At 36.5% G+C, this 23999-nt stretch overlaps 1 protein-coding gene across 6 annotated transcripts in view; it reads right to left on the bottom strand.

Moving 5' to 3' along the window:
- Positions 1 to 23999, bottom strand: part of LINGO2 (leucine rich repeat and Ig domain containing 2) — a 1289931-nt gene that overhangs the window by 729223 nt on the left and 536709 nt on the right. For all 6 annotated transcript variants that reach the window (XM_021064187.1, XM_021064192.1, XM_021064188.1 and 3 more), the window contains one exon: positions 14244 to 14324. The gene's annotated coding sequence lies outside the window, so the exon portion shown is untranslated. The remainder of the gene's footprint in view (positions 1 to 14243; positions 14325 to 23999) is intronic.

The raw sequence follows: 23999 nt of genomic DNA, 5'->3' as shown, positions 1-23999 counted from the left end.
ACCTCACACCAGTCAGAATGGCCATCATTAAGAAGTCCACAAATAGCAAGTGCTGGAGGGGCTGTGGAGAAAAGGGAACCCTCCTGCACTGTTGGTGGGAATGTAAACTGGTACAGCCACTATGGAGAACAGTTTGGAGATACCTTAGAAATCTATATATAGAACTTCCATATGACCCTACAATCCCACTCTTGGGCATATATCCAGACAAAAGTTTCCTTGAAAAAGACATATGCACCAGCATGTTCACTGCAGCACTATTCACAATAGCCATGACATGGAAAAAATCCAAATGTCCATCAACAGATGATTGGATTCGGAAGAGGTGGTACATATACACAATGGAATACTACTCAGCCATTAAAAAAAGAATGACATAATGCCATTTGCAGCAACATGGATGGAAGTAGAAACTCTCATACTGAGTGAAATGAGTCAGAAAAAGACAAATACCATATGATATCACTTATAACTGGAATCTAATATCCAGCACAAATGAACTTTTCCACAGAAAGGAAAATCATGAACTTGGAAATAGACTTGTGGCTGCCTGATGGGAGAGGGAGGGAGTGGGAGGGATCGGGAGCTTGGGGTTATCAGATACAACTTGGAATGGATTTACAAGGAGATCCTGCTGAATAGCATTGAGAAATATGTCTAGATACTTATATAGCAACAGAACAAAGGATGGGAAAAAAAATGTATACATGTAAGTGTAACCTGCTCCCCATGCTATACAGCGGGGGTAAAAACAAAAAAGACTTCCTGTCATGGTGCAGTTGTTAATGAATCCGACTAGGAACCAAGAGGTTGCGGGTTCAATCCCTGGCCTTGCTCAGTGGGTTAAGGATCTGGCGTTGCCATGAGCTGCGGTGTAGGTTGCAAACACAGCTTGGAACACACGTTGCTGTGGCTCTGGCGTAAGCCGGTGGCTACAGCTCTTATTCAACCCTTAGGCTGGGAACCTCCATATGCTGCGGGAGTGGCCCTAAGAAAAGCAAAAAGACAAAATAAATAATTAAAATAAAATAAAATAATTAAGACAGGAGTTCCTGCTTTGGTGCAATGGGATTGGTGGTGACTGCACCAGGATGCAGGCTGGCTCCTCAGCCAGTACAGTGGGTTAAATGACCTGGCATTGCTTAAGCTGTGTGTTTCAACTGTGGCTTGGATTTGACCCCTGGTCCCATGAAATCCATATGCCATTGGCAGCCAAAAAATAAAAAAAAATTAAAAATAAATAAATTAATGAAAATAATTAAGAGATACACAGGGAAACATAATGAATATAAAAAATCAAAACAATGTTGAAGATATTTTGTAATTAAACAGACTAAATACTTTAGTTAAAATTCAAAACAGTGGCTAACTCGGGCAAGTAGGCAGTATGATTCCATTTGCATAAAATAAAAAAATATGTAAGATATCTATCCCACAACAAATAGACAGTGGTAGAAATTCATGTCAAAACCATAATAAAAAGCAAAAGAATGATTTAAAAAATCAGAAGAGAAGTAATCTCTTAGGGGAAAAGGACTGGGGAAAATTTATGCCTTACTTCAGGATGGTGTTAACATTTTTAGCATTTTTTTCCTATCTTTACGTATTCAATAAAATCAATAAACAAAAAGGCAACATCAGGAATAAAAGATTCTGGGTGGCTATAGAATGGTTTATATTATTGTTCTGATGCTAGGTTAATCAGCTGAATGCTGTCAGATTGAAGAGAGATATCTTTGATTGGGAAACTGGCCCATTAGAAACACTGCAAAAAATAAACCTGGATAGGTCTAAGGACCATTAAGCTCTGCCAGAGAGTTAAGTGTGGCAGCTTGCAAAAATGCCGCAATTTTTCACTCCTCCCTTCATCCACTCCCTTTGTGTTGTTATTTTGCAGCTATTGTCATCAAGAGGTGGAGTCCATTTGCCTACCTCTTGATGTGGGCTGGCCTTGTAGCTGGCTTTGGCCAGCAGCAAAAGCAATATTAATCCAGGTCTAATCACTGGCCTTGAGAAGTCTTGATGGTTTTATTTTTTGCCTTGAAACCCTGTCATGCACTATATGCATTTGCCCAAGCCAATCAATTATGTGATGGGAGATAAGGGGTCCAGTCATCCTAGTGCCTCAGCCAGAAAATTGTGAAAATAAGTGATTGATACCACCTTACATGAGCCAGCCTGGCCTACTCACAGCTGACCTCCTATGTATGAGCAAGCTCAGATGAAGGCAGTCCTGCCCACTCACCAAAACTGCCCATTGACCTATACACCTGTGAGAAGTAACCAGATGATCATTGGGTTAAGCAAGTGAGTTTTGGGGCAGTCTGTTACTTAGCAAAAAAAAAAAAAAAAAACTCTATCATGCACTCATGAAAGTAGATATCAATCACAAATAAACTGATTCTACAATTCTACAAGCATTTTTTTATTTCCTTCTTATTATTTCTTTTTTTTCTGAGATTACTTGTAAAATGAATTTTACTCACCTGGTTATTGTAAGGTGAGTGCCGAGAAAAAGAGAACAGGACAAGAGGTCAGGCAAAGTGAAGGAAATTCATTAAAGGGAAACAGGAGGATGATTGACCCTTGAGAAGAGCCATCCACCTGCCCTTCTGGTGGATTCTTCTTATACCCCAAGGATGGAAAATTGGGTCCCCTGAAGGGGCGTTAGTTTATCTTTAGCCTGCAGCTAGACTATGGTGGTCATGTAGTCTTGAGAAAGCTGGAGGTGTCCCATGGTAGGGTGGTCTCTCAGCCTTGGGAATGTAGGCACAATGGTGAAAACGGTGAGGCAGAATATTAACTCAGGTAGTCAGTGTAGGAGCATGGGATTTGAGGCATTCATTGATAGGCTATTGATCAACATTTTTGGTTTAAGGGCTCCAGAGACTAATTCCCTATAGGCCTTGTTTTATTATAGGAAGTGTACCTTCCCCACAGGCCTTGTTTACTCTAGGAAATGTGCCTTTCCCCACATGGACCTTAATCTCTAATCCACTCCTCAACTGATAGAAAAGGAATGACAGGAATGTTCACTTAGTCTAAGGAAATATAAGGACAAAGAAACCATAAAACTTACAGGACATTTCCACCCCTAAAACCCCTATTGGACAAGGACTGATATAGGTAACTGGGCAAGGTCAATGGGAAAAAAATCACATCTTTCTGGACCCCATGTTTGTATCCCCCCATCTTTAAGGGATAAAAGTCCCTATAGGACAATAGAGAAGGAGGCTCTTCTCCCTTGTCCCAGCAGCCCTGGGAGCTACTTGCTTTCCTGTAATAAAGACTTTGCTTGCTTGCTGCCTGTGTGTTCGTGATGTTCATTCTTCAGCTGTGTGAACAAGAACCCGGGTTCTGGTAACATCTTTCTGGCATCAACAGGTTGTTGCTTGAGCAATGTGGTCAGTCTCATGGGTCACTGTGACCTCATATTTTATTTGCGAGATCAGCACAAGGAACCCTTTTAACAATGAGCACCCATGTAGCCCCTAACAGTTATAATTTTGTAAACCCATGAAGTGGTAGCCATGATAAGTTCTATTGTGTAATAAAATATTCCCATTTTGGAATATTTGAGACAAGAAAGTCTTCAAAAATGATCAGATCTGGGAAGATGGCTTTTAAATTACTTTAAAAAAATCAAACAGGATAAATTTTCTTAAGGATAAAATGGAAAAACTCGAGGGAAAATGCAAAGGTATGAAGCTGAAATACATTCATCTCCCTCCTTTTCATCTGCAGTGCTATGAAAACCCACTGCACTACAAAGCCACAGTATCCATGAGAACAAGAGAACAGGGGTGGCAAAAGGTATTATTAACAAAGTCATCAAGGCACTCATGAGGATGGCACATTTTCCATGAACAAGCAGCATAACTTAGTACTCTGTCTTAACGCCACACAGCATAATGGAAATGGTGCTTTCAGAATACTGATTCTCCCAATGGGAGCTCCACAGTGAACCTGAAAAAGATCACAGGCTCTGATAGCTGATTGGTGAATTAATTAGATGTTGCACTTTTTTAAAATGTTTTTACATGTGGAGCATGCACTCAGAGTCATAAAAATTTTCCAAGGATGCTAGGTGTCACACAACAGTAGGGAAAAATGTCATCAGAGTCCAGAGGGGGAGGCCCAATGCAAATAGGTTTACCAGAGACTTTCTGAGACTTGATGAGATTAATCTTATCTTTCTTTTGGAGGGGAAAATGTAGACTTGGCAAAATTATTTAGTCTCCAAGCAAAAGGAATTGATGCCTTTTTATTATTTTCTCTAAAGTTTTCTTTATACAGATTCAACTTCAAGTTATAATGTTCTACAAAAATCAACCTCTAAAGTAATTCCTTCTCACATAACCTATTAAGTGAGGGAAATTTTTGAAGAGAGAATACCAAGAAGACCGTTTTTCACTCTGCAATAACCACATGACTGTCACTGTGGCCTATTGTCTCTTAAGAAATAATCTTTTGTTGTAGGACTTTGTTGATAAGTGCATCTTGCTAGGTAACATACTGGGCTGTAAGTGCCCTAGGAGCAGACAAAGAAAAGTGGAAAACATTATGAATCTCCAGTGTCCAAATACAACCTATTGCTCATTATGTCCTCATTACAATTAAAATTAGTCATGCAGATAAGAAGTACCCACCATGCACCGACGCCATGACACTTCCCATCAAAGCTAATAAGGACAAAAATCCCTCCTTCCTTTGGGAAGATGGTGCAGGAATGAAAATTAGGGAATAAGACCCCAAACCTCTCTTTCCCTCTCTTTCCCATGCAATTGGATGCCCCTTATAACCAGTGTCCCAGAGAAACCCAGGGCCCCTACTTGCTTCTCTACTCACCTCTCTTCAAGAGATATATTTCTCACTTAAATAAATCCTCCCTCTACTTTCTCAGTTTCTGACTTGTTTCTGAATTCCTTCTGTGAGGAGACAAGAACCTTCCCTTTGGGATCAAACTGGTTCTTCTTCTTGGGACTTAGACCTCTCATATCTCTGAAAGGTCTCCCTGCAAATATTGCACATACAGTTCCTTCCTATTATTCAGTCCCTGTTTAAATGGCACTTTATAGGAAGGTTTTTTCTGACAACATAGTTCAAAGCAGCTCCCCAAGCTCTCAAATTATTTTACTTCCAATTTAGCACTCATTATTACTGAGTATTTTCTTTCATCTATTTCTATTGTTAATGAACTCCATAACCTACCACACCCATTTAGAACATAAAACTCTATGACAACAAGGATCTTATCTGTATCATTTACTCACAGACATGGGGTAATAAGCAAATAATAGACACACTCAATAAATAATTATGGAATGAGCATGTTCATGAATGTGTGTGTTATTTTGGTAAGCCAAGAAAGATGGCAGAGAGAGAGCTGCTTGGTGAGAACTTCTCAATATTGACAATAGCTAACACCTACCAAGAATGCATACTAATATATTATGTGATTATCTTACTTAATATTCACAACCATAATATAAATTCTTTAAAAAACATTAGGTGGCATCCTATCCAAATTTACCCTAGATCCAAATAAAAGGGGATCCATGTGAAGGCTGATCCCAGAGCAGTTACACTTCATTACCACATATGCCATTCAATTCTGTTTACTAGCTCACCTGTGCAAGTTCTGAGCTTATCAGCACCCTATAAGAACCTGCAAATAAATCTATTACATAATTTACTGGCACCATAAGTTAAAAATAAATAAATTGCCAGAAGAAACCCTGGTACATAGAATGCTGAAACTGGAAGGAAGAATATCCCATTGTCTCCTTAATGAAGACACTATATAGGATGAAGAAAAACCATGAAAAACAACATTACTCTAATAAATATAAGCATGAGTTTCTAACATCCATAACTCTGTATCACAAATCACCTAAGTCAATTGCATTGCTTGAAGCCATGGTTCAGCGAAAGTCCTTCTACGGAATAAATACCAAGATTTTTAATAGTATTATTTAACGCATTGATAAAATTCAAACTATACTGATGAATGAGAAAAATTCACATCATTTAGGCTATCCTCCCTCAATATTGTTTCTTGCCCCTATTTTGCAGATTAATACTGGCTGGCAGTAATTGTCATGTATATACTATATGATGAATAAGATACCCTAATCATTTAGTGTTACTAATTAAGGACATATGTATCCATATGGGTATTAAAACATGAATAATGTTGGCATCTTCTCAAACACAAAAACCAGAACATTTACCTGAACAGGCTATAATTGTACCTATTCAGAAAAGGACAAAAAGGAATTTATAGAGCCAAAAATCTAGATTTTCCTCAGGAAGAAAACTCCAGTTTTATCTAACATGTGGCCTTTCTTATTGAAAGGCCAACATCTTTTTTTTTTTTTTTTTTTTTTCATTTTAGCGCCATACCTGCAGCATATGGGAAATTCCCAGGCTAGGGGTCAACGCCAGATCCTTAGCTCACTGAGTGAGGCCAGGAATTGAACCTGCATCCTCATGGATACTGATAGGGTTCTTAACCCACCGAGCCACAATGCAAACTCTGAAAGGCCAACATCGTATCCTAGTCATAATCTTAACTCATTAAAAAACAATAAGTAAAGTACCCATAAAATATTGAACTTTATGCTGTAAAATGTACTCTTAAGTAACTAAATAATTGATGGGCTTTAACTCAAAGTCAGTAAAATGGCAAAGCATGTAGTTTGCAATGCTTGATGTTAAGTGATTCTTTTTTACCATCATTGGTACATGAACTTCAATGACAATCTCACATCATGACCAATAACTTCATCATCTTCTCACAGACTAGTAAATGAAGCCCCAGAGACCTGGCCTAAATTATCAAAATGCAGATAAAGTAAGTGGGAAGCCAGGAATGCTGCACTGGGCCTGAGACTATAACCATAAAACATTCTGCTTCACTATTGGAAATGTATGTCAGATAGATGGAATTCATAGATTTTTGGAGCTATAAAGAATCTTGGAGGTCATTTGCTTAGGCTTATTATATAGACAAACTAAAACACTAAATAGTTGACTTCAAGTCACATCCTAGTTATGGATGGAATTAAAATAGAACCATCCCAGGAAGATTAAAGGCCAATATGCTCACAAAGAAAATGAGGGCTTGGGTATTCCAATCCACATACTACTGATTTTCTCCCTTAAATTCAGCTATGACTACATCTAAGACAGTCTGCTCACTTCACTTTTTTCAAGGTGATAGAGTCAACCCTTTAACCCTCCTCCTCATAGGAAAAATATACATTAAAGTACTCCCAGATCAAGACTACACCCTCCAAGCAGCACTGCTACAATTGAGTGACAAGCCTAACCAAAAATCCCTAAAGGAATTCTGCATGTTTTATAAATAAAATGTATTTATATAAAAATCATCTTTAGAAAATATTAGCAAACTTAATCTAACAATACACAAAAAGGATCATACACCATGATCAATTTGGATCTATTTCAGGGTCACAAGGATGGCTCAACACAAGAAAATCAATGTGATATACCACATCAACAAAAGGCCAGGTAAAAATTACATGATCATCTCAACAGATGCAGAAAAATTACATGAACATCTCAACAGATCATCTCAAAATCCAACATTCATTCATCATAAAAACTCCCATCAAAGTGGGCATAGAGGGAACATAATCTCAACATAATAAAGGCCATTTGAAACAAACCCACTGCCAACATAATAATAAGAAAAAGCTAAAAGTCTTTCCAATAAATTCAAGAACAAGGCAAGGATGCCTACTCTCACCACTTCTATATATCATAGTATTGTAAGTCCTAGACACAGGAGTCAGACAAGAAAAAGAAATAAAAGGTATCCAAGTGGACGGGAAGAAGTAAAACTACTACAATTTGCAGATGGTTTAATACTCTATATAAAGAACTTCAAAGTCCACCCCAAAATTATTAGAATAAATGAATTAAGCAAAGTTTCAGTATACAAGATTAATATACAGAAATATTCTGTATTTTTACATAGTAATACTTAAATATCAGAATGATAAAGTAAAAAACAAAAAATCCATTTAAAATCACATACCCCCCCAAAAATACCTAGGATTAAACTAACAAAGGAGGTGAAAAACCTATATACTGAAAATTATAAGACACTAATGAAGGAAACTAAAGATGATTCAAAGAATGGAAAGGCATCCATGCTATTGTGTTGGAAGAATCAATATTATTAATATGGCTATACTACCTAAAACAATCTACAGATTTAATGCAATTGCTATCAAAATACCCAGGATATCTAACAGAACTAGAACAAAAAATTATTTATTTATATTTTTGGCTGTGTCTGTGGCATGTGGAAGTTCCCAGAACAGGGGCTGAACTTGTGCCAAAGCAGTGATGACAACACAAAACCAAATCTTTAGCCTACTGCACCTAGAGCAAATAATTCTAAAGTTTATAGGGAACAAAAAAAGACAGAATTGCCAAAATAATCCTGATAAAAATGAACAAATGAACAAAGCTGGAAGTATTACCTTCTCAGACATCAGGCTATATACTACAAAGCTATAGTAACCAAAACAGCATGGTATTGGCAAAAAAAAAAAAAAAAAAAAAAAGCAAAACAGATATTTAGATCAATGGCATAGAAATAAACCTCCACACCTATCACCAATTAATCTACAAAAAAGGAGACAATAATGTGGAGTAAAGAAGACAGTCTCAGAGTTCCCATAGCAGCACAGTAGAAATGAATCTGACTAGGAACCATGAGGCTGCAGGTTCAATCCCTGGCCTCGCTCAGTGGGTTAAGGATCCGGTGTTGCCATGAGCTGTGGTGTAGGTTGCAGATGTGGCTTGGATCTGGTGTGGCTGTTGCATAGGCTTGCATCTGTAGCTCTGATTCGACCCCTAGCCTGGGAACCTAAATATGCTGCAGGTGCAGCCCTAAAAAGCAAAAAAAAAAAAGAAAGAAAAAAGAAGACAGTCTCTTTCACAAATGGTGCTGGGAAAGTTTCACAGCCACATGTAAAACAATGAAATTAGAACATTCCCTCACACCATATAAAAATAAAGTTAAAATGGTTTAAAGATTTAAATGTAAGACACAACACCATAAAACTCCTAGAAGAGAATATAGGTGAAATACTCTTTGACATAAATCATAGCAATATTTTCTTGGTTCAATCTTCCAAAGCAAAAGTAATAATAGCAAAAATAAACAAATGGGACAAAATTAAACTTAACAGCTTTGCACAACAAAGGAAGCAATCAACAAAATGAAAAGACAACTTATAGCATAGGAGAAAATATTTGCAAATGATGTGACCAACAAGGGGTTAATATCCAAAATATACAAAGAGCTCATACAAATTACAAATGCTGGAGAGGGTGTGGAATAAAGGGAACCCGCCTACACTATTAATAGGAATATAAATTGGTGCAGCCACTATGAAAAACAGTATGGAGGCTCTTTAAAAAACTTAAAATAGAACTACCATATGACCCAGCAATTCTATTCTTGAGTTTATACCTGGAAAAAAATGAAAAAATTAATTCAAAAAGATACATGTATCCCAATGTTCACAACAGCACTACTTATAATAGCAAAGACACAGGAGAAACTCAAGTGCCCATCAACAGATGATTGCATTAAGAATAGACTATACGGAGTTCCCATCGTGGCGCAGTGGTTAACGAATCCGACTAGGAACCATGAGGTTGAGGGTTCGATTCCTGCCCTTGCTCAGTGGGTTAACAATCCGGCGTTGCCCTGAGCTGTGGTGTAGGTCACAGATGTGGCTCGGATCCCGCGTTGCTGTGGCTCTGGCGTAGGCTGGCAGCTACAGCTCCAATTAGACCCCTAGCCTGGGAACCTCCATATGCCGCGGGAGTGGCCGAAGAAATGGCAAAAAAAAAAGACAACAACAACAACAACAAAAAGTAAATTAAAAAAAAAAAAACGAATAGACTATACATATAGTGGAATATTACTCAGCTATAAAAAGAATGAATAATGCCATTTGTAGCAACATGGATGGGCCTAGAGAATATTAATCTTAGTGAAATAAATCAGAGAAAAATAAATAATATATCACTTATAAGTGGAATCTATACAATAACACAAATGAATGTATACACAAAACAGAGACAGAATCACTGACATAGAAAACCAACTTGTGGTTATCACAAGGGAGAGGAAGGGAGGGAAGAAGGAGGTCAGGGAATTATACCCATTATATTGAAATAAACTTTAATGGAATATAATCTGCAAAAATACTGAATCGCTATGCTGTACACCTGAAAATAACACAATATTGTATTACTTAGCATTAAATACATGGTCTAATGACATATGTAAAAGATATTTTTCCACATAAAAGACCATTAAAGAATGATAGAATAATGAAGAAGATGCAAATTGTCATCTCTTCCTAGGCTGACTGAATCATGACTCTCTGGCGGGAAGTGGCTGGCTAGCCAGCCACACCAGGTGACATCTCTATAGAGTTAGGACTCTCAGCCCTTTACACAGCAGCCCATTCTATTTGGGAAAGAATTCTAATTTTTACATTTTTCTTTGTTTTTTATTTGCTTAAACTAAACCTACATAATATATTTAAAAAATATTTTCCATACTTAGTCACTTTACACGCAGATGTCCCAGGACCTGCCTCAGGATGACAGCTGCACAATCTAACCTCCCTTCCATCTGACAGGAATTGAAATATTTAGAGAATTATCATCTCTAACACTTGCAAGTCTTATCTTCCCAAAACAAGGCATATCTAATTCTTTCAAGCCTTCAAATTCCCTTATTATCTATCATATTTGTTCTGGACAGTTATCCCTGAGTTTATCACGGTCCTTTTTCAACTTGTTGATGCAGCTTTCAGGTTTGGGAGTGACCTTCCATTCCGAGGGCTAATATATTGTATAGCCCCTTCTCCATTCAATATGCCAGTTAATGTCATCCACATTCCAACTGCATGCTAGCCAACACACTGGAGATATTTACCTTCTCAACTTGAATATGTTTCTTTACATAACACAAAATGCATCTGCTATATCCACAATTTATCTCACTCTTAACTAATACTGATTTAAGAAAAAAACTATATATCTTGAAATTTAGAATGGAGAAAATAAATTTTAAAACCTCACCTAAGGCTTTGAGGAAATAAATATTAGCTCTAAAAAATAGGCATGTAGTTCAGTATCTGTGGGAGTGAGAGGAACAATGTTAAAATCTCCCTCTGTCACTTTAGATGAAGTGACCTCAACTAGATGGGTAAGGGAAAAAGAGTCAGTGTTTGGGAGAAAGGGGCTGAAAATGCAAGTGAAAATGAGCTTAATTGTTAGAACAATCTAGAAGACAGGGGCTCTGCTCTTTCATTCTGTTTATGTTACATGCCTTAAATCTTTGTTAAAATGATAGTTCTCAGCACGGACAAATTTCCATGTGGTTTTGACTCAAAAAAAAAAAAAAAAAACCCATGAAAATTAAATGAAATATGAATTTTCAAAATAACCCCGAGTCATGTAATAAATTAATACTGTATCTTTCTTTTCTCTCTTTCTCTCTTTCTTTCTTTCTTTCTTTCTTTCTTACGGAACACATCTTATCTAATATCAAAGCATATCTGAGGACAACAAGTGTTCTTTGGGTTCACAAGCAGGGATAGATAGAAGAATTTCACATAAATTCAAGCAGGAAAAAGAGGTTAATTTACTAGGATTATTTAAACTGGCTAAAGGAACTATGAAAGACTATACTATGAAATATCAAAGAAGCAATTATATTTCACAATGTCTTCAAATCACATTAAATTTATCATGTTTTAAGTGCCATTAAATGTTCTTTTTGATTGGAAGAGCTCTGCGAATGATAGACAGCTTTGTGCTGTGCAAATGAGCAATTTCCCCTAATTCTCTTCACATGGCTGCCCATTCTTTCCCTATTATCTCATCCACGTTAACATAATGGAGACCCTTGTAAAACGTGAACCTTATGCCTCATCATGCGGTTCCTGATTTAAGTTTTATCAATGATGCCTTTATTTTTAAAATTGGACCAATTTAGTATATTTTTTGTATATATAATTTCCTTTTTTTTTGTCTTCTGGACTAGTTTTATTTTTTAATAAAATATAGTTTATTTACAGTGTTGTGTCAATTTCTACTGTACAGTATAGTGACCCATACATATATATACATTCTTTTTCTCATACTAATTTCTCTCCTTGTACTCCTTGAAATGTATTTCTTTTCTCATTTAAATCTATATTTCTATGCATAGAAAACGTGAGATTTCTTTGGACCCCAAAACACCATCCTAGACTGGTTTTTTTTTTTGCGTGTGTATCCACTGTTTGTACCTGGGTGGAACATATACATACAAGTCATTTCTTCTTTGCTATTATGGTTTTTCTGACAGACATGAGAAACAATGCTGGAAGCAGGCATATTCACTTTCAAGGCAACCCATTTTTCAGAAGAAAATGTTCTTTGCCCTATTTCTTGGTCTTCATGAGGACACAACTGAGGAGCCCCAAATGTCTCCCTTTAGTTGCATTAAATGAGGTTTTCTTTGTTTCTTTTTTTTTTTTTTTTTTTTTTCCTTTTTTTTAGGTCCACACCTGTGGCAAATGGAACTCCCCAGGCTAGGGTCTGAATCATAGCTACAGCTGCTGGCCTATGCCACAGCCATAGCAACACCAGATCCAAACCACATCCGCAACCTACACCACAGTTTGCAGCAACGCCATGTCCTTAACCCACGGAGAGAGGCCAGGGATTGAACCCGCATCCTCACAGTCATTATGTCAGGTTCTTAACCTGATGAGCCACAACAGGAACTCCAAGTGAGGTTTTTATAACAGTTCCTAGCCACGTCGTGTCTACCTAAGCATCTCTTGAATCCTAATTTCTTCTGCAATTTTAGGTGGTGAAAAGAGAGCAGTGATTGCAAATGTTTAAATCTATTCTACGATTGAAAAAAAAAATAAAAATAATAAAAAATAAAAACCTTGTTGTGATGTTTGATAGAGGACCTCTAGAAGAGAAAGAGAAAATAGAAAAACTAACAGTACCCTCTAAGGAAAAGAAAATCATCCACAGCATACATATACAAACCATTGAAGGGTATGAGGTAGGTTCTATTCTTGCAGCTGTAATTTTTTGATTTATTTTGTTTCATTTTTTAATACAGAGTGAGAAAATGTTTTGCCCTCCATAACTAATGAAAAACAAAAAGGCCAGATATAAGTCAGCTTCCACTTCAAATGGATAATAATATACCTCCGCTATGACTACCTAAGTCATAAGTAGTAATAAAGAAAACATCTTTAGCCATTAAAATTTGTGTAATATTTGAACACACTGACATGCTATTTTTTAATTTTATTTTATTATTATTTCTACTTATTTATTTATTTATTTGCCATTTCTAGGGCCGCTTCTGCGGCATATGGAGGTTCCCAGGCTAGGGGTCTAATCGGAGCTGTAGCCGCCGGCCAATACCACAGCCACAGCAATGCCAGATCCCAGCCACGTCTGTGGCCTACACCACAGCTTAGGGTAACACCAGATCCTTAACCCACTGAGCAAGACCAGGGATCACACCCGCAACCTCATGGTTCCTAGTTGGATTCGTTTTTGCTGCGCCACAAAGGGAACTCTATTATTTTTTTTATTTATAATTTATTTATTTTTTTGCTTTTTAGGGCCACATTGGCATATGGAAGTTCCCAGGCTAGAGGGCAAATGAGAGCTACAGCTGCCAGTCTGCACCACAAACACAGCAATGCAATATGGGAGCAGCGTCTGCGACCTGCACCACAGCTCACCACAACATTGGATCCCCGACCTACTGAGTGAGGTTAGGGGTCGAACCAACATCGTCATGGATTCTAGTGGGATTAGTTTCTGGTGTGCCACAGCAGGAATTTCCAGAACATGTTAACGTGGTACTTAAATGGATAAAATGACTTTGAGCAAATAAAAACTGTGTACAGACTGTCTATAAAATATATATGATAGTTTTATAGAGAAAAATGTGAAGCCCAGCGACGGATTGTCAATATGCCAATAATTTTCCCCAGTTGCTTTGGAGCTAACAAACCAGAAGAACTACTTAATTAAATATATTACCAAATAAAAGGAAATTAATTTCCTTCTTGGTATAATGAAAGTAAGTCTAATGACAAAAGAGGTGTTTAATTTCTTCTTAAAAATACAATTAAAATAAATTCAGTATTTACCTCATATGATTAAAAATCCATTGGATACTTTAGAAGCTTAAGCAGCTCATGATGCAGCTTTCCAGTGGCAGTTTTCAATTCCTATAAATTAAAGGAAGGTGAAAGAGAAAATTTAGAGCAATATTTGTGTTTGTAGAGTGATGCTCATTGTCTATGAAATGCTCACTATCACTCTTCATTGCCATTTAAAAATTAACTCCCCATACATTGCTGTAATCATAGACTTTGTTAAATGCACAAAATAAAAATGAAAATTATGTCTTTCTGGGACTTCCCAGGCACAAAATAGGCTCCAGATTATGAAATACAACAAAAAACAAAATCACTCAATCTCACATTATTTTACTGGGAAAGGCAGTTGTACTATGAAAACTAAAACATTTATAATTGAAATTTTTTTGTTATATATACCTTACCAACATAAATATTTTTCTAGCCATAACACTGAGTTATAAATAATAGGAGATGATGGATTTGTTTCTTTTACTATTGACTTCCTTACTAAATTTGAGCAAGTATTTTTACTTTATGTCCCATAATTTTTCATGGAGAAGATTCATAAAATCAGGAAAATAATAGTCATTTGATAAGTTGTTATGCATTGTGTAGGTATTTAGGTGACTTCTACTTCTAGACAATATAAACTATACACTGTAAAAAAAGAATAATAATACTATTTATGTAGAGCAGGACTGTTTTCCATTCCTCTCCTACTGCTCACTCACTCAAAGCCTCAGGCATTTACTGTTATATTCAGGCACAGATCTCAATGAAACAGCACCGTGGACATCTGTGCCCCATCTCCCATCTCCCACCCCTTTCTGAAAATCTCTAATCCATTCAGATCAAAGGAGGTATCAAAGAAGATCAGGGTAGAACAGAGATAGGTTGCAAATTGTGCTCCTAACTGAGAAATATAATTTCATCAAGCTATGTGTAGCAGGTTAGAACAGAAACCAATGAGCATCTTCTTATCCCACTGCAAGAGGGATCATATAAGGTCATGTTTTAAGGGCTGAATTCACATGAATTACATTGCTGACACAATGTTTCTAAAAGCTTCTATCAGGAACTAAAGGTATCAATTTAGTATATGTAGATACTAAAGATATATATGAAATACATGTTTGTATAAATACATGTATATTTATATATACTATATAGTATTTATATATATATATTTATATGCACTACATAATATATACTTACATATCTGTATACTTATATTCTTATATAAAACATATAGTATTTATATGTATAATACATATATATAGTATTTTTACCAGTTCCCTCATTATGTGCTTTTTTATTTTGTCTATTCTCAAACATAAGAACTACCTTTGTAGAAAAGATGCTTTCCAGCCAAATAAATTCTGTACACTGAATAACATGTCCCATTAGATTCCAGAAAGACATCAGAAGACACATTTACATGAGGGATAAATAAACTTTGAAATAAAATGTAAACCACTTTTGACGAGAAAGATAATAAAGTTCACAATGATGGGACCGGAAACAATGAAATGCCAAGAATGGCTGTACAGCATTTTATGATTTTCTGGACATATTACAGAACTATCCTGCTTTTCTGAAAACACATCAACTAATCCAAAGCCTCAGCATATTCTAAACCTTTATTCACAATTGCTTGCCCTGATAAAATTTTGGTATTAATAATTCTACAGTAAACAACCCTGAACTTTTATTGATGGCTCCTGTGACGAATGCTGTAATAGGTGTTTTCATATGCCTATCTCATTTAATCAACATGATGTCATTAAATGAGACAGTGTCACACTTTGTAGACAGCTGCCATTGTCATATATTATATGTCTCTCAACATAAAAATCCTAAACTGGATGATCCATAAAATAAAATGCTGTTTCCAGTTAATTGCAAGTTTTAAGTTCTGTATCATTAATTCACTTAAAATGTTTTTTAATGTTTAAAGTGTTTATTGAATACTTTAAAATACATACGGAATGTGAAAATTATCAAATGAGATCTATTATCTAGTTACTCAGTTTACATTTTAATAGTCTAACAATATGGGGAGATGATCCTGAAACATCAGAAGCCCTTTGGTGTATGATCACTCAATATGTGACATCCTGAATGAAATAGGAATATGTGTCGTATTTCTAACCCACACATCAGAATTTCCTAATGTTGCTGGAAGAAGATAATTTTAATTAAGATCAAATGTTTAAGAAAGATGAAAAATAAACTATAATGGCAAAGTAAATGGTAGGAATGCAACTGAAACAAGCAGCTATAAATCATTACAGAGACTATTCTGCTAAATGAAAAGAACGAACAAACAAACGAATGGAAGGAAGAAGAAAGAAAGAAAGAGAGACAGGGAGGGAGGGAGGGAGGGAAGGAGGGAGGGAGGGAGGGAGGGAGGGAGGAAGGGAGGAAGGAAGGAGGGAAGGAAGGGAGGGAGTTTCCGTCGTGGTTCAGTGGTTAATGAATCCGACTAGGAACCATGAGGTTTTGCGTTCGATCCTTGGCCTTGTTCCGTGGGTTAAGGATCCAGCGTTGCCATGAATTGTGGTGTAGGTCGCAGATGTGGCTCAGATCTGGCATTGCTATGGCTGTGGTGTAGGCCGGCAGCTGCAGCTCCTATTAGACCCCTAGCCTTGGAACCTCCATATGCTGCGAGTGCGGCCCTACAAGAGAAAAAAAGACAAAAAAAAAAAAAAAAAAGGAAGAAAGCAAAGTTTGGGGCAGATAAGGTAGTGGAGAAAGAAGATGGGGGAAATGTGTTGATAAAACCCAATACAAATGTATGTGTTTGTGGGTGTTTCTTTTGGTGGGAGTTGAAGAGTACAACTGTCTAAAGAGAAATTCCTTCAGGATTTGCTGGGTTCCTAATGGAACACTGAAGGGAAGAAAGTAACTATCATTCCTAAAATACAAATTAACAGTAACAATAATGGGATCAATAATCGGATCTTTGATACAGATCACATTCTGGATCAAGTGGTAAGGAATAAGATAGGCAGCCAGGTCCAGATGTGGTCCTAGATCATGTGACTCACCCCTGTTAACCTGAGGAGCTTCTTTACACCAAAATGATTTGGGAGTAGCAGAAAGATATTAGTCATAGGATAAATATTGTTCCCAGGAAGGATAAGTATGAAAAATCAGATTCATAAGAATTGGCGGATGTGGCTCAGCTGAACTGGGAGAAACACTCAGAATGAAAAATCTGAAGAAATAAACCCACCACATTTTGACTGAGGCACATAATTTGAGATAATTGATACTGTCTAGAGAACAAGAAATAGGGACCTGATGACTGTGTATTTACAAATATTTAATAGACAGAAGACAGCTCAAGCCATGCATAAAAATTTAAAAATCTGCCCACATGCTTAGAATGTTCAACAAAATCACACCTACGGCAGTCAATGGACCAAATAAAATCCTGTGCACCAACCAGAAAAAGGTTGTAAAACATACACAGTATTTTTTTTTTTACTTTGGGTATACAAAAGTTACATGTTTTTCCCCTGAGATCACATAAGTAGTTAGTGGCAGAAATAACACATTATTTCAGATCTTCTGGATTCCAAATCAGTTCCCTTTTCACTGCATAATACTGCTTGCTTTATTTCCAGTCTCTTTCTATAATGAGATGAGTATATATTATAGCTGAATTTCAAATGTGTATGCAATTCTAAGTAGATAATGACACTAAGTGCAACGTTGGGTTGATATGGGGATTAAAGTACAGTGCACTTAACCACAGTCCCCAGCACTTAGTGAGTGATTAAATGACAGCAGTTATTTTATCATTATCTATAAAATGAGAGAAAATATTAGTAAGAGTAGGATATAGTGGTGAAGAAAGAAAAAAATGTTAAGGAGGTCAATGAAAATGCTATAACACTAATTTTAGATGTATTAATATTTTAAAAATACACCCAGGGCTGATTTAATCCCTATTCAAACAAAGTGACTTTAACTTCAAGGTTAGAGATATGCAAAGGTAATTTATAGTGAGCTGGGTTTTTTTTTTTTTTTTATAGCTGCACCCATGGCATATGGAGGTTCCCAGGCCAGAGGTCCAATTGGAGCTGTAGCCGTCAGCCTATACCACAGCCACAGCCACAGCCACAGCCACATCCACGCCAGATTCGAGCCGCATCTGCAACCTACACCACAGCTCACGGCAACGCCAGATCCTTAACCCACTGAGTGAGGTCAGGGATCGAACCCACAACCTCATGGTTCTTCGTTGGATTCATTAACCACTGCGCCACGATGGGAACTCCATGCAAAGGTAATTTATAAAAGAATAATTGTTCTACTTACTTTAGATGGAGTTCCTGTTATGGCTCAGTGGTTAATGAACCTGACTAGTATCCATAAGCACTCAGGTTTGATCCCTGGCCTTGCTCAGTGGATTAAGTATCCGGTGTTGCTGTGAGCTGTGGTATAAGCTGCAGATGTGGCTTGGATCCTGCATTGCTGTGGCTGTGGCATAGGACAGCAGCTACAGCTCCTATTTGACCCCTAGCCCAGGAATCTCCATATACTGCTGGTGCAGCCCTAAAAAGCAAAAAAAAAAAAGAAAAAAATTATTAACTTTAGACAAATATAATAATCAACAACAATAAGCAATATATTAAGTTTATTCCAACCGAGGTAAGAATATGCTTCATTTTATGGTAGTGTGCTAAGGGTATTTGAAACAAGGGCAAATAGAGCAAAAGTCTTCCTGGACTTCATTGCTGTTTTAGAAGGAAAAATACATACCTACACTGTGAATATTTCTAGACATAAATACCATCCAGTTAGGAATTGACATTTCTACACTTATAAGCATTTAGGAGGAAAAGCTTGAAAATCTCTGTTTTAAATTAAAGGGTAGACAATTTTTCTCTCCTCTTCCACAATATTTTGTAGCGAGTCTCATACTTTATCTCTAAATGAGGGAAAAGGCAGAAAACTTTTTTCAGAGGAAATATTACAATATGTATATAACATCTTCTCCCAAAAGGAAGGTATTCTCTCACAGAATTTTTTATCCACTATTATTAATACTTAGTATAGAATCCTCGGTGGGCTCTGTGCTACCAGATTCTCAATTGAGAACGTTTATTTAAGTTTATACTGAAATGTCCTCCTGCACTTAGTGACAAAGTAAACTGGTACAATGACTGCAGAGAACAGTATGGAGGGTCTTTAAAAAACTAAGCATAAAACTGGAGTTCCCATGGTGGCGCAGTGGAAACAAATCCAGCTAGGAGCGATGAGGTTGTGGGTTTGATCCTTGGCCTCCCTCGATCAGTGGGTTAAGGATCCGGCGTTGCCTTGAGCTGTGTGGTGTAGGTCGCAGATGTGGCTTGGATCCTGTGTTGCTGTGGCTTTGGTGTAGGCCGGCAGCTGTAACTCAGATTAGACCTCTAGACTGTGAACCTCCATATGCTGCAGAGGCAGCCCTAAAAAAAAAAAAAAAAAGATAAAAAAAACACCCAAAAAACTAAGTATAAAACTACACTATGACCTAGCAACCCCACTCCTGGGCATACATCCTGAGAAAACCATGATTTGAAAAGGTACATGCATCCCAATGTTCACTGCAGCATGGTTTACTAGAACTAAGACATAGAAGAAACCTAAATGTCCACCAACAGAGGAACAGATAATGTGGTAGCATATCCAATGGAATATTAGCCATGAAAAGAATGAAATACTGCCATTTGCAGCAACATGGATGGATCTAGATATTATCATACTGAGTGAAGTAATCCAGACAAAGACAAATATCACATGGTATCACTTACATATGGAATCTCAAAAAAATGGCACAAAATAAACTTATTTGAAGAACAGAAACAGATTTCAAAAACAAACCTACAGTTACCAAAGGGGACATATGGGGAGGGATAAATTAGGAGTTAGGGATTAACATATGCACATTATTCTATATAAAATAGATAATCAACCAGGACCTGTTTGTTGATGTAACATAGGGCATTGGACTCAATATTCTGTAATAACCTTTATGGGAAAAGAATTGAAAAAAGAATGGATATATGTATATGCATAACTGAATCACTTTGCTGTACACCTGAAATTAACACAACACTGTTAATCAACTATACTCCAGTATAAAATAAAAATTAAATTAAAAATAAAAGACACAAAATAAAACTGAAAAATAAATAAATAAATAAATGCCAAAATGATCTATTTGTCACTGCTGTAACATTCCTGAAAGACCATGCCTAGGGCATTAACACAGAGAAAATGATGTTGCAGAGCTTATCATGGTGAAAAGTTCTGAGCAATGAATTTCTTGCACGATCCTTTAAGGCAAATTACACAGCACTACCTGAGGAGCACCCAAGTAGTCTAAAGCCTCTGACTTGGGATTCCATCAACATGTTGGAAAACTTAGAATTTAGCTTAGAGAACAGGTCTACTATATACTCGTGAGACAGGCTATCTCATATCCTGAGAACACCAATTTTGTTTGTTTTTAGGGCTGCACCTGCTGTATATGGAAGTTCCCAGGCTAGGGGTCAAATGGAGCTACAGCTGTTGGCCTACACCACAGCCACAGCAATGCCAGATCCAAGCTGTGTCCGAGACCTGTACTGCAGCTCATATTGACACTGGATCCTTAACCCACTGAACAAGGGCAGGGATTGAACTGGCATCCTCATGGATACGAGTTGGGTAAATTACCACTGAGCCACAATGGGAATTCCATCTGAATGTTTTGAACAATCATGTGGCATCTGCATCCCCTTCATATTAATTTATTTTCTATCTAATCATAGAATAGAAGGAAGAAGTGAAGTAGTCTGTCTACTATGTGCCTAGAGATAATGCTTTAAAGACATACTTTAATTTATACATCATAGAATAAATCATGTGAGGTAGGTAGTGCTCCCTCTTTAAAAAATACAGCACTGAGGCTTAGAAAGTGACACAATATTTTTTTTCAAGATTTCGGCCCTTTGCATTATATAACACTCCCTCCAAAACACCAGCTACAGATAGATGTGGTCATGGGACTGAGTAGAACAAATGTGAAATTGAATGCAATGGTGCTTAATACAACTTGAAACCTGTAATGAGTGCACTTGACCAGAACTGGATGAGTTAAGTATTTTATCATCAACATTTCAGGGTTGGTAAATAAAAGTGAAGGTCTGAATAAAAGCTTTCCCTTTCTTTTGTTTATTGTTTTGGCCATGGTTATTCAAATACAATAGGTCTGTTTTAGTAATTAATGTTAAACTGTGGACTTGAATTTTTTATTAATATTTGTAAAAAGTACAATATCCAATATTTTTTGATAAGGTGTTTTTCCACAAAAATTGACTTGTTTAATTAATGATACGATATTCATAACAAATTAGATAATATAAATGATATTTCCTGGGAATATAAATTTATTCAATATTACTTTTCCATTAGGATAGAAACATGTAGTATTTATTCAATCTTAATTCTAATACAACAAAGTAGATGTATAAGTCAATTTTAATATCATAGAACAGCTACAATAAAACTTGGAATTAGGTTATATAATTCATAATTATAATATATTAAATATGCTATACTATTTACTAGAGCACCAGAAGGTATATATAAAAGTAGGCATACATTCACTGAGTAATTTTGACCCTACCATTCACTAGAACTTTTTCAAGTTAGAGTAACCTTTTCTTCAAGGTAAAAAATATAATGACAGGATTACTTCATTGAATCACTCTGTAGAGATTCCACTTATAACACGTTGCCCCAAACCATGCCATAAAGGGAATCTTGCTCTTAGGGTATCAGGAATCCTATTTTAGCATGAAATGCACATTGCCTGTTTTTTCATATAGAAAAGTAATATTAAAAGAGGGAGTTTTGATGCTTTTCTATTTTAAGTTGCCTCGTTTAAAATTGCTTTGTTTGGTGGCTCCCAACAGAATGACAAGGACTTCACTCTGGATTGCTTTGGTGGCTTACATTTTCTTTGTTCTTGACTTCCTTAGAGATATACATGGTAGAGATAGCAGAATTTTTATTTGCTTTAATCTTTCAAAACCCAAGAGTGAAAGAAATACGCTCTTATCTTTTTATTAGGTCAATCAAGTTTAAAGTTTTCATTGTGCTCAAACTTTTAAAAAGTTGATTCTACTACAGCTACAAATTTTTGCAAGTATATAAACCATATATTTCATTTTCTCTTAGAATATATTAAGTATATTTCTTTAAAATACACCCATATATACATATAAGACAATTTTTGTGTCTTGTATGTATTCATATAGCAATAATTAATATACACTTAAAGCTTACCATATGCCAGGCACTAGGTATACTTTACATCTATTTGCTCCCTTAATTCTCACAACAAACAAATAATACTATTTTCATCCCAACTGAAAGATAGAAAATTTAGGCACAGAGAGATAAACCAAGCAACCAAAGGGCTGGAATTTAAACCAAGGCAGCACGACTCCAGAACTTGTGCTACTAACAATAATGCAACAACATCTCTGATTAAAAAATATTAATAATGGCATTCTGATAACAGCATGAACAAAAAACATTGTTTCACCATCTTAACCGCACTTAAATAAAATATATCAAACCATAGAAGTACATATAATGTGGCTAAAACAATTGAGTGAAAAATAACAGAGTTGAATCTCTCTGAATGCACGGTCCATTCCTGCTTAGTTTACCAAACACGTAGTGTCTGGTAAAGTACCAAAAATATGCTTGTAAACCAGTTTGCATTTCTGCCGACCCTGTGTGGAAGGACCAGCTCCAGACACACTAAGTAGACTAGCCTAGATCATGACATTTCATTGGGTACACACTGCAAACTCCTCACCTTCATCTCCACCATCCAGTACTCTCACATTGTTCCTTGAGCTCTAGTCACCTATGTTCCACTTACAACTGCCTAAAAGCATATTTATTAAATTCTTGTTCTATGTTACAGTCATTTAATAAACTAATGAAAAAAAAAAAACAAAGTGATTCTGGTTACTGTTGGTACATTTTAATGGAGGCTATTGAAAGAAATCACCATAATTGAGCAGAGTAATCCTAATGGTGAGAACATCAGGCAGTGATACCATAGATCAGAAATCCAAACCCAAAAAACAATACCCTATTGTTGTGCTGGGTTCCTCCTCTCCGGTCTCCTCAGGTGCATCCTGAATTGATTGACACGATGTTACCTATACTGCTTGTCTCCTGGATTACTCTCATGGCCTCATAACTAGTCTTTCTTCTTATCATCTTGCCCTTACAATCTCAACTCTACATCCAAGCCAGAATTATCTTAAAATATCTATTGGATCAGGAGTTCCCATCGTGGCTCAGTGGTTAATAAATCCAACTAGGAACCATGAGGTTACAGGTTTAATCCCTGGCCTGGCTCACTAGGTTAAGGATCTGGCGTTGCCGTGAGCTGTGGTGTAGGTCACAGATGCAGCTTGGATCCAGTGTTGCTGTGGCTTTTGCATAGGCCGGCGGCTACAGCTCTGATTAGACCCCAAGCCTGAGAACCTCCGTATGATGTGGGTATGGCCCTAAAAAGCAAAAAAAAAAAAAAAGTATATATATATATATATGTGTATATATATATATATATACACACACACACATGTATATATATGATCATGTCTCTCCATAAATAACAACTTCTCTTTGTGCTTTGGAGATTTTGTGTGTTTTTCTTTCCCTTCCGGGCTCTCTCTGTCTGTCTCTGTCTCTGTCTCT

This window comes from Sus scrofa, chromosome 10 (assembly GCF_000003025.6).
Source record: "Sus scrofa isolate TJ Tabasco breed Duroc chromosome 10, Sscrofa11.1, whole genome shotgun sequence".
Taxonomy (NCBI): domain Eukaryota; kingdom Metazoa; phylum Chordata; class Mammalia; order Artiodactyla; family Suidae; genus Sus; species Sus scrofa.
The sequence above is the reverse complement of the archived record's forward strand: the minus strand, read 5'-3'. Positions and strand labels throughout refer to the sequence as shown.